Here is a 13,696-nt window from a genome sequence, read left to right as displayed (position 1 = left end):
AAGAAAAAGAAAATGCTGGGGTCAATTCATTTGACTAAAAATTTTCAAAGCCAGTGCTCCAGCATGGCTTCAGTCTAATCACTGAAACAAATAAAACAAGAGATAAAAGATATATATACACACGCACATACACACACAAAGGCATGAAGAAAATTGCTGCAAAGCTGTGTGATAGTGGTGTCAGATATGGCATGCAGACCAACATGTAACTTGTTTTATTCTTCTATTTTATTTTGACATGCGCATTGCATATTCTTCTCTTCCATTTTGCGAATCCAGTGTACACATGCACATTGCATGTACATACTTCTCTTTCTGGTTCCTACTCAAAACTGTTTCCAGATCACAAGCATCTCACAAACCTGCATTCTTGAGGTGCACTTCATGCTCTGATGATTGTAAATAAATAGGTATATCAAACAACACGCATTCTTGACTTATGGAAATTATCTCCCCTTCTAGAGAACGTGTCATAATTACCAAATGACAAATTAAGACCAACTTCACTTGAGAAGGGGAGATAATTTCAAGAATCAACAAAAATTCTAATAAATAAGTAAATAAATGTATGTGCATGTGTGTGTGTGTATGTGTGTGAGTGAATATGTGCACATTTATATAATATATATAAATGTCTCATCATCATCATCATAATTTAACATGTGTACCATGTTAACATGGGTTGAATGGTTTATCAGAGGTTGGCAAGGCCAGGAGCTGCACCAGTCTCTAATTATTTGTTTTGGCTAGGTTTCTACAGCTGGATGCCTTTCCTAGCTAAAAATCACTCTCAAATAAAAAAAACTCAAGACAGTGTTAAATGCTGAAAATAAGCAGAAATGCTAAGACTGGTCTTTCTGCTGGTGTCAAGCACTTGTGGCGGTGCCACATAAAAGTGTTTGTGTGATGCCACATAAAAGTGCTTGTGTGGTGACATGTAAAACCACCCAGCACACTCTGTAAATGGGTGGCATGAGGAAGGGCATCCAGCCATAGAAACCATGCCAAATTAGACTGGAGTCTGGTGCAGCTCCCCAGCTTACCAACTCTGGTCAAACTATGTAACCCATGCGAACATGGGCAATGGACATTAAATGATGATGATTATGATGATTATGATCTCTGTGTTTGTACATACATGTATATGCATTTATTTATATGTATGTATACTCACACATGGAGGCGCAATGGCCCAGTGGTTTGGGCAGTGGACTCGCGGTCATAGGATTGCGGTTTTGATTCCCAGACCGGGCGTTGTGAGTGTTTATTGAGCGAAAACACCTAAAGCTCCACGAGGCTCTGGCAGAGGATGGTGGCAAACCCTGCTGTACTCTTTCACCACAACTTTCTCTCACTCTTACTTCCTGTTTCTGTTGTGCCTGTAATTCAAAGGGTCAGCCTTGTCACACAGTGTCACGCTGAATATCCCCGAGAACGATGTTATGGGTACACGTGTCTGTGGAATGCTCAGCCACTTGCACGTTAATTTCACGAGCTGGCTGTTCTGTTGATAGGATCAACTGGAACCCTCAACGTCGTAAGCGACGGAGTGCCAACAACAACTCACACACACACACACACACACACACACACACACACACACATACACACACACACTAATTTGAAAGTTACAGCTTTTGTACCCAGACTGGAAAGTTATATTTGTATCTAGAATTCTTGGTAATGATACTGATTTCAAATTTTGGCACAAGGCCAGCAATTTCAGGAGAGAGGATAAGTTGATAACATTGAGCCCAGTGTTAAACTGGTACCTATTTTATCAACAGCAAAAGGATGAAAAGCAAAGTTGCCCTCAGCAGAATTTGAACACAGAATATAAAGATAGGCAAAATACCACAAAGCATTTTACCCAGTGTGCTAACAATTCTGCCAGTTGCCACCCTACAGTTAGTTAGCTATGATATTAAATGACAAAATGGTAATCTCAAAGAGCTACGATTTTTCAAGTAAAGAAAGTGGCCAATTAATATACACTTTGCAAATATAACTGCAGGAAGGGCATCAGGCTGCAGAAAAAACTACCTCAACAAATTTCATCATACCCTTGCGAGCATGGAAAAGCAGATGTTAAAATAACGATGATGATGATGGTGGTGATGATGATGATGATGATGGTGGTGGTGGTGGTGGTGGTGGTGGTGGTGGGGATCGTGTCGGCAGCAGCAGTGTTGGTGGTGTTTGAGTGGTGGTGGTGGTGGTGGTGGCGGCAACGATGGCAGCAGTGGCAGCAGCAGTGTTCGTGGTGTTTGTGGTTGTGGTGGTGGTGGTGGTGGTGGTGATGGTGGTGATTACAAATTAATGATGAAGCTTCTATTTGATCACTTGTCCCAATAGAACTAACAGGCAAATGACCCTCAAATCATCATACACAATTGTTTTAACACTTTAGCACTCAAATCAACTATATCAAGTCCAAATATTCTACCTGTTTTGTGTTCAATCTAACTAGACCCAACCTCTCACACCTAACCTACAATAACATTCTAAAAATAAACAATCAGATCATTGAAATCTCAAAGAAACATGACAACGTTTTATTAACTCAAAACAATGTGCATTACATTTGACAGAGTAATCTAAATGCTAAAGGGTTAAATAAAGAGCACATAAGCTGATGTAGTCCTTGATACACAAAAACAGAAAATGGTCTTGATGGAAACACAAATGATCATAGTTTTGCTCAAGCAAGATTATTCTGGGACTAAACAACAATAACAACTAAATATATAATTAAAGTCAAATTTTACCTGTCAGTTTTTTATATTCAAATCACAAAAGGTTGAGAAATCTTTGACTAACAAATGACAATATTAAAAAAATCCATTCTTTTTATTACAAATTCATATAAGTTGAAGGTATAACTAGATATTTTTGTTCACTTTTATTTCCAGTTTTTTTGTCTGCATGTTTAAGAATTTTGTGGTAGTCACTGCTACTGCTGTTGTAGTTGCTGTCTTTTCTACTGCTATAACCATTCAACCATGAAGTACAAGAGAACCTGTTATCCATCAAGCAAGTTGGGAAGCAAAGTTTTTTTTGTTTTCTGTTTGTTTATGCCTTGTCAACTCATGCAGTGAAGTTTGAATTCATTAAGATACGAGTTGAAATCCTGAACCTTTAGCTATTATATATGTCATAGATTTTAAACATAAATAACATTCAAATGATAGTTTTTTGATAGTATTTTTTTGAATAGGTTGAGTCTCAAAATGTCTTTAAATAGGTTGAGTATACAAAACACTAAAAAAGTTCCAAGCAAAGTAAATATTAAATGTTATTAGTAAAAGTAGATATGAAAGAAAGAATAGCTACAAACATCAAAGAATTTTTTTTTTAGAAAGAAAACAGATTTCTTCAATCATTTAGCTGACAATATGATATGAAATTAACAGGGACTGTGTGAATGATGGATAAGTTATTGAACTATTATATTAGAAATAAATATACTTCATTCAATCTGTGCCAAAAGCTATGTGAAGAAATATAGCTCCTTGTAATATTCACAGAATTGCCCAAGTCGTATCACAGAGTAGAATGACAGACAAAATGAATGCCATTATTTAAGAAAAATTCTCTCACCTCTCTAGCATTATCAAATTTAATGTCCTATATCTTTACCACCCCATCATTTAATGAATGTGGTCTTCATTTTGATAAATTCTAAAGGGTTAAAGATTATCTCACATCCTCATACAAGGTTTTAACTGCAAAGTGATCTAAACATTCAGTTACCAAAAATTTATTTCAATATAAACTGAGCATTCGATTTTTAGCTTTACCTTCTATGATATATATTAATCCATACATGGTGCTTACATGTTATGGAAAAATCACTCAAAACTTTGATGAGCTGAACATCAGTGCAAACTGGATTCTGGTCAGTCAAATATGATTTTTCTTCTACTACAAAACCACTTTTGGCCACAGCACACACTCAAAAATGTTTTTGTTAAGGCCTTTTTCAATACAAAAGACTTGAATACATGTGATTCTTTGTTTCCTTCTCTTCATTTTATTTGTGTTATCTATTGTGTTAACTATCTTACTTTGTGAATATAAACACAGGTATATTTTCAGTAAAACTATTTATTATGTGAAAAACCATTTGTTATGTGAAAATATATTTTTATTTTTATATATACATAAATACTTAGAAAAAGCTACTCCTTATATTAAGAAGTTAAACTTATTTTAATTAAACAAAAAATATATACATATATAAAAATTTAACACATTTTCAACCTTTTCTCAGTATATATAATTGTTTATTCTCTCTTTCTCTCTCTCTCTCTCTCTCTCTCTCTCTCTCTCTCTCTCTCTCTCTCTCTCTCTCTCTCCTTCTAAACTCCATCTTTCTTCCCCTTTATATACATATCCATCCCCCTAACTCAGTAGCCAACTTACTGCTATAACCATTTATATTGAAATATTTCAATCAATTCTTTCATATGTTAAAATGTTTTAGCTGAGGAAGGTTTACATAATGGGTGCATTTCCTATTATATATTATGCAAACCTGAAACATGCATATTAAATGATTTCAAAATTGGTTTGACTTCATTATTATCACACACACGAGCGCGCGCATAAAATGTGTTTCTTCTAATTGAAATTTTAATGTTCTTTGCCAGCTTGATCAAAATGATAAATTGAGAAATACTGTTTCAGAAAACTTAACTTTACTGAATAATTTGAGAGGACTTTATGATACACAATGCATTGTGGAAAATCTCTTTCACTCTTTCTTGTACCAGTAAAACCACATTCAATATATGATTCACTGCATGGCTACTTTTCCCTTCCTCGGGTCACCAAAATTACCTAGATGAAAAATAAATATTCAAGTAATTAGCTGAATATCTCCAAACTGATCTAGATGTTAAAATAGCATTAAGATTTAACAAACTTATAAAAAAAAACACTTGCTTTCAATCAAATCAACACAGTTATCAATCAGATTATATATTTCATGTAATGATCAGACCATCAGATGCTGTTATACACCACTGGTCATGATGTGTTCTCACTTCTGTCTTGATTACATTATCATTTTCCATCATGACCCAAATTGCTTAACTGAAGAGGTAATAAGAGACTTGCCCACCTAGCCATCAAAGTGGCTTCGTCTTGAAAAACAAAACAATGCAAGGAAATGAGCCTCAGTATCCTGCAGGTCATTTGGACTGCTCCATGGTGGCTGAATGAAATCCAAGCAATCAGAGGCTGCTAAGAATCTGAGGTACACCCATAGGCCACCAAAGAATCGGTTAACAGCCCTTGCCATACATACCTACAACTGCAGGTCTTTGGTTGGGAAAAACCAGAATGAATTTGCAAGTACTTATCAAAGATATAAGAAAGAAGTTTTCTGGTGGTACAAAGATTATTAACTTCTGACATGGAAACAGCTTGCTGAAAGTAGCAATAAGCAAGGCAAATAAGAATAATCAAATTACATGTCTAGTGTTGACTCTTGCAAGCTGAATGCCTGGCTTACAAAACACAAGAGTGACATTTAGTTGGTTGTGGTTACTTCAAATTTGCAGTGATTTTTCTAAACTTCACGTAACCAAATTTGAGAGCCCCTATTCTAGACAACAGACAAACTCTCTGCCTTTTCCAGAAGCTGTAAATGAAAACAAGTAGTTTATTTCATAAAGGCCTGTAATGTAGTGCATCAGATTTGAAATACTTGAATGCTCCACTGTAAAAGAAATTCACAAAACTAATTTGCAAGTGCATCTGTTGCCAGATTGTGCACTAAATGCTTCTGAGATAACGCAAGGAGGGAGTGCCAACAATGCAGTCATTCATGAGAAATGATTTAATTAACTTCTTTATCTTCAAATTGTTGGATTTATTGGAAAGCAGCATAAGCCAAGCTTTAATATTGCATTCTATTTGAACAGTGAAGTCAGCAGGTACAAAACTTTGTCAGTGCACACTTAATTTTCTCATGGATTGATTTATAGCATATTGATAATGACGTGAGTTTGTGAGGATACGCACACAGATATATAGATGAAGGACTACTTGAAGACATATAGGGAATAAAGACAAGCATACAGAAATAGTCATCCCCTAAAAACAATTTATCAGATGACTAAATAAAGCAACAGAATGTTCATTTTTTTTTTTTTTTCACATTTCTTACATTTACACATCAAATTTTGATGCATCACCATCACTATTATTCTAATTGTCACAATTCTTCTTATTAATATGTCAATTAGAATTGAGCAATTAGTAATGGGTAATGGTAGAAATAGTATACTAGTAGACTAAATGTCTAACAGTATAAATTTGTCTTCTTTGTTTATAGTTCAAATGTTGTGGTTATATATACTTGTTAAATGTTGCAATTAGCTGGAATTGATATGAGATTTGAAACTTCCAAGAACTTGCACTTGAGAGCTATGCTGCAGGCAAGTTTGATGAAGCAATTTGCATTCCATTTGCAATATGATTCAGAAACGTTGTCCCGTTGGGACCAGTAAGTTCGAATCCCTATTAGGGTTCATTTTCCCTTTAAGTCTTCATTGGTTAGCAGAGAAAAAAAACAAAACTTGTTTATGTACTGGAATTGATTCATGTGACTATATCCCTCCCCTATAAAGTTATAGTCTCGTGACAAATCAATAACATTATCTGAATAACTTTCATCATCATCATCATCCATCATCATCATTATAATTATCATCATTGTCACCACCACTACCAACACCATCAACCTCACCACCACCACTGTCACCACCACCACCACCACCATCATCATCATCATCATCATCATCATCATCATCATCATCATCGTTGTTGTTATCCTCAATTATACTATCATTGATTGAGCACTCAACATAAATGCTATTCAAACTTGTGTTGACTTACTGGATACATTACTAAGTTTTTTTGTTTTTTTTTTTGAGTTTCATTGATGAGTATGATAATCAGCATCATCCACCACCACCATTGGTATAGGTTTAATCTTATCTGCATATAATTTAATTTTCTTATTCTTTTGCTGGTTTCAATCATTGGATGGAAGCCATGGTAAAGCACCACCTGCAATCTTGATAATATTAACTCCAGAGTTTATTTCAGTCAGGTATATATTTTATCTACATTACTATTTGTCAATCTGTCAAGTTACAGGACATAAAGAGACACAATATAAACAACAACATTTTCTAATGCAGTGTAAACACAAATACACTCATACACACATTCACACACATTCACATACACACACACACACACACACACACACATATACATACAAATTTACATGTATGTGTCATAGCAGTGTAGTAAGAAATTTGCTTCCCAACTACATATTTCTGGGTTCGGTCTCATTACATGGCACCTTTGGCAGGTGTCTTCTATTATAACCTTGGGCCAAACAAAGCCTTGTGAATGGATATCATAGACAGAAACTGAAGGAAGCCCATCAGACATACATACATATATACATACATGCATGCATACATACATACATGCATACATACATACATACATACATACATACATAGTCCACAGATGAAATCCAGAGGTTCTCTGTATAGACGTCACTTATTAGTGCTCAAAAGATTCAAACTTAGACACCAATGTGTTTACAGGGGATTGATTCCACAAAGAAAAGAAAAACTATTAAAGGGATCAAGTTGAGGGATCAATTATGCAGAGAATTGCCTCTACATATATATACAGGCTCAGTGAATATATTGTTGTCTAAATGATGCAAAAATGAAAATAACACTGGCATCTCATTTTAACAGGTATATTTGCCAAAATTACATAAAATTATCTTGAAATACTAAAGAGTAGGGCTACACTAGGTTCCAATCTGATTTGGCATGGTTTCTACACCTGGATGCCCTTCATAATGCCAACCACTCCAAGAGTGTAATGGGTTCTTTTTATGTGCCAATAACACGGGTGCTAGGTACGCAACACTGGCATCGGCGACAACTACAATTTCTCTTGGCTTCATGGGTTTTCTCAAGTACGTCATATAACCAAAGGTCCCGGTCACTTGTCATTGCCTTCGTGAGGCCCAACACTTAAAGATCATGATTCACCACCTTGTCCCATGACTTCCTGGGTCTACCCATTCCACAGGTTTGCTCCACAATTAGAGATCGGCACTTCTTTACACAGCCATCCTTGTCCGACAACAATGACAGTGATGATAACAATTATGAAAGTGACAACTACAACAATGATGATGATGATGATGATGATGATGATGATGATATAATCGATAGTTTAATGATAAATCTGAAACCTGTATCCATCAACCTATTTGTGTTGTCAACAGAAAAAACACAAAAAAGTATACAACCACTGCTGTATCCGAAATATTGGTTTCAAATTTTGTCACCAAAGTCAGTAGTTTTGGGGAGGAGCTAAGTCAATTAAATTAATCCCAGTGCTCAATTGGTATTTATTTTATCGACCCAAGAAGGATGAAAGGTAAACTTTGACCTCAGCAGAATTTGAACTCAGGGTGTATTATAGATAAACGAAATATTGCTAAGCATTTTGCTCAGCATTTTGCTCAGCATGCTAGCAATTTTGCCCACTTGCTGCCTTCCTTGTATTAGAATTATTGATTTCAAAAATTTTGGCACGAGGCCAGCAATTTCTTGGGGGGGGGGGGGGGTAAAGCGATTACAGTGACCCCAGTATTCAACTGGTGCTTATTTCTTTAACCCTGAAAGGATGACATGCAAAATCGACCTCAGAGGAATTTGAACTCAGACCACGAAGACAGATGAAATGCTTAGCTTGCTGGCAGAATCATTAGCACACTGGATCAGAAATATTGCCAGAAAGAAATTATTAGTTAATACTTTTAAAAGTGGTAAAATAACTTTGTTACTGGGTTTCAATTATTTTGCCAAAACAATTAATATGAACCCCATTTGTTTGATTGTGAGGGTATATATGGCTTAGTGGTTAAGGTATTCAACTCAGGATCATATAGTTGTGAGTTCGATTCCTGGAGGAGTATTGTGCTCTTGAGTAAGACACTTTATTTCATGTTGCTCCAGTCAACTCAGCTGACAAAAATGAGTAGCACATGTATTTCAAAGGACCAGCCTTGTCACATTCTGTGTCACACTGAATCTCCCTGAGAACAACGTTAAGGGTACACGTGTCTGAGGACTGCTCAGTCACTTGCATGTTAATTTAATGAGTAATCTGTTCCATTGGTCAGAGTTTTTTTTTTTTTTCATTTGTTTGATAAAAATTAAGGCAAAGAAGTGTGGCAAGAATGGTAGGCAGTTGGACCAGCATTTCGTTCTCTTCCACAATGTTCAATATTTTAATCTTGTAAATACTTCTCTCCAACATATTTTTGATTTTGTGCCAATTATAAGAATCAATAATGAATAAAAGAAAAAATTGTATCTCAACTAGCTATATTCGGATAAAATAATTTACCTATTTTACCTTCAGACTGGCCAGATCCATCCTCTCACACTTACCCTACAATATTACTCTAAAAATAAACAATCACATCCTTGAAATCTCAGAGCTACAAGGTAATGCATGACTAATTTTTATCAACATGTATAAATAAGCATTACATTTAACAGAGGAATCTGAATGCTAAAGGGTTAAACATCTGTATCCCAAATAAAATTGTATGAATTATATATTTCACTGTTGAGAAAATTCAAGTTACCAAAGAAAATGTTACATATTTAGTTTCTAAATTAAGGTTTTAAAAACATGGCTTTCTAGAAAAGAAAACTGGATTAAAACTGAAGTCTCTAAATTCCACTTACCCTATTAGAATACCTTTAAAAATTTTAGTTATTTAATTATAACAAAGTTTTCAAACTGCTATAGAAGACCCTTTGTTTACTACAAAGTAGACAACTAAGGTTTACACAGAAATAACTGACAAATAGTGAAATCACTCTCTAATTTGATGTTGCATACTAGACAGAGGGTTAATTTAGCTCATAAATTCATGCTAATAGTAAGAAATATTGTCTAATTAAATAATTGAAAAGCACATACCATCTAAATCAACTAATTTGAGATTAGGATAAAACCAAATTTTTTAAGAAAGTCTAGTTAAAAGCAGGAATTCTCAATAATATCTTGGTATTTCTGTACACAAATTGGCATTCAAATTTTCATCAGTTGTAATTTTCATTTTCATCTTGAACAGTTACAGGACTAAAACAAGGAAAGGATTTTATTTTCATTAAATCAAAGTATTTAAGACTACAAACTTTAAGTTGTTTCACTTCAAATATCTATAATTATGGCACAATTTCTTAATTGAAAACTTCTGCATTGCAACAACGTTTAGATAAAACTATGTTTGAAGCATTAGATGCAAGTACAAGTTGCTCATATACTTCTCTTGCAAGTTTAGATTTGTTTTATAATGTGGAAATAAATTAAACACTAGAGCATACCACTCTTATATTACCATGATTTTGGATAATGGAGCTGAAATATAGGCTTGTCACATCAATATATTTAAACTTGTCCATATTTCAAGTCATTAAAATCTACTCTCAAAGCTATGCCTTACTTTTCAATGAGTTACTCTCTCCTCTAATTGTCCTGATTTTTAAATTTCCCAAAATTTGCTTCTACAAATTGTAAGGAACATAATTTTCTTTTTCCTTCATACAATAGTTTTATATAAATAAGAATTCATTACAAAGTAAGCTCTTAGACAATGGGAAAGCATTTTGAAAAATATAAAATTAATTACACAGGGGAACAAAACAACATTTTTTTTTTCACAAGAATGAAAATAGCTGATTCTTATAGTAATTTTTGTGCTGAGTCCAAATAAGTTTGTTATATTTCTATATCAGGTCAGACTTTTGTGTGGTGTTCAATCTAATTTTTAAAGACATCTAGTTACACATTTATTAAAATACAATGGAAAATACATAGCTGTATTTTAAAAAATAACTTGGCTTCATTTCCTGCTGTACTTTGCCTTAGGTATGCCTCTCTTTAGAGTCTGCTAGTAGTCAGCAAGTAAACTGGGCTCCAGCTGCCTTAGTAATACTTTTTCATAATAGAAATATCTTGAACCATATTTGATGCTTATCACACCCACTTCTATCAGGTAAAAAGTTCAAGAAAGAGTCTAATATAGAATACAGTATCTTTAATAAGATGTGCTTCATTGCATTCTTTGGTTATTCTTAAGAAGGATACCTATTTTTAGAAAATAATTTTCACCCTTGGAATTTCCCAAAATGTTTTGAAACGTTACCACACAGATTTTTAAATTCTTTCAACTCACTTCCTGATTCCATTGCTTTACAATTTTCTGATTTCAAGCTTACAAAAATTTTTGAAGAAAAGCCTTTTTTCCCAAGAAACTTATTTCTCAGGTACTTGAATCCAATTTGCACTTTATCTATCATTATAACAAGATTTTCATATCTCCAAGCTTGATGTGCAAAGTAAGAAGAGACACTTTTTAGGGGCCAACATGCTAACTGCTCAAAACATTATTTTCTTATCTGGAACAAGTGAAGTAGGATTCATTTAGTAGTTCTTCTGATCATTGTAATTTTGATAGTCTTTGCTGTCCAACTCACATCAAAAGACACAAGAACACTTGGTGTAACCCAGTCATACTAATAGCAAAAATACAATGACCTTCAGATCTTCACAGATATTGAACTTCTTCTAAAAGTAACATCAAGTGGCTATTTAACATTTTCATGTTTTCATCATCATCATCATCATCATCATTATTATAATCTCCACCACCATCATCATTATTATTTAATGTCTGTTTTCCATGCTGGCATGGGTTGGACAATTTGACAGGAGCTGGCAAGCTGGAGAGCTGAACCAGGTTCCAATTGTATGTTTTGGAATGGTTTCTGCAGCTGGATCTCCTTCCTAACACTGACCACTTTACAGAGTGTACTAAGTGCTTTTTATGTGGCACCAGCATGTGTACTTTTTATGTGGCACCAGTACAAGTGCTTTTTATGTGTATATGGCACCAGCACAGGTATTTTCAACATATGCAGTTGTTATAGGTAATTCATATGTTAATTTAAGCTTTTTGTTTTTAAAATAATTGTTTTTTGTAATCACATGGAAGAAATGCTGTGTGATCTTTGAGTTCCCTTTAAATCATTGGCACAGCAAATATCATGTGACTGGACACAATCTGTTAGTGCACTGTACTTATAGACAGTACCTTCTTTGTTTTAATTCACAAGTTTGAAGCAATGCGGAGGTTGTGACTTCAAGCTTCACCTAAGGCAGTGGTATTTTGTAAGACATATCAGCGTAGGTCAATATGTGGTCATCCTTGCGTACAGACGTGTCCCCTGCATCCCTCTTCACCTGAGCATTCCTAATCATACAGGCTTGTGGGTGCCAATGACACATAAAAGCACCAATGCATGTGCTGCATAAAAGCACCCAGTATGCTCTGTAAAGTGGTTGGTGTTTGGAAAGGCATCCAACCAAAGAAACCAAGTCAAAGCAGACATGGAGCCTGGGCAGCTCTTCAGCTGACCCACTCGTGTCAAACTTTCCAACCCATGCCAGCATGGAAAATAGACTTTAAATGATGATGATGATGATGATGATAATGATGATGATGATGATATAGAATATTTTTCTGGGATTTAACCCATTAGCATTCAGATTATTGTGTCAAATGTAATGCTTTTTTATTCATATTGTTTTGAATTAATCATGTATTATCTTGTAGCTTCAAGATATGAATGATGTGATTGTTTATTTTTAGAATGACATCATAGGGTAGGTGTGAGAGGCATAAAACAGGTAAAATATTTGGGCCAAATATGGCTAGTTTTAATGCAAAAGGGTGAAGGAAAGGTAAAGAAGGAACTTGAGTGATTCTATGACTTAGATCCCTGCATACATAACAGAAGGAATTAGGATGATTTTATGACTTGAAAAAGTATCTATATGAAAGGAGTAACACATATAAGTTGTTGGCACTTACAAACAGACAAGCATTTACAAGCAGACAAGCATTTACAAGCAGACAAGCATTTACAAGCAGACTAAGTTGAAACAGATCATCACACAGACACAAGACTCATATCTGAGCAGGCCTAAAAATGTTGCTGCATGCCCAGTCTACTAACTTGGCCAAAATTATCCCATTAATATTACCAGAACTTATTTCCCAAATGAATTAACTGTCACCAGCCTTGCTGGTTAATGCAACAAATATCTTTTATCATTTATTTTTTATTTGTTTCAATCACTAGACTGCAGCTATGTAGGGGGTGCTGCCTTGAAGAATTTTTAGTCAAATGAACCAACCCTAGAACTTATTTTTGTTTTTTAAGCCTATTACTTATTCTATTGGTCTCTTTTGCCAAACTACTAAGTTACAGTGACATAAACACACCAACACCAGTTGTCAAGTGGTGGTGGGGTATAAACACAGATACAAAGGCACACACACACACACACACACACACACACACACACATACACACACACACACATACACACACATACACACACACACATACGTATATACGACAGGCTTCGTTCAGTTTCTGTCTACCAAATCCACTCACAAAGCTTTGGTTGGCCCTAGGCTATAGAGGAAGACACTTGCCCAAAGTGCCATGCAGTAGGACTGAACCTAGAACCATGTGGCTGAGATGCAAACTTATTA

The sequence above is a fragment of the Octopus bimaculoides genome, chromosome 10, assembly GCF_046866305.1.
Source record: "Octopus bimaculoides isolate indiv1 chromosome 10, ASM4686630v1, whole genome shotgun sequence".
NCBI classification, from domain to species: Eukaryota; Metazoa; Mollusca; class Cephalopoda; order Octopoda; family Octopodidae; genus Octopus; species Octopus bimaculoides.
Note: the sequence above shows the minus strand (reverse complement) of the source record.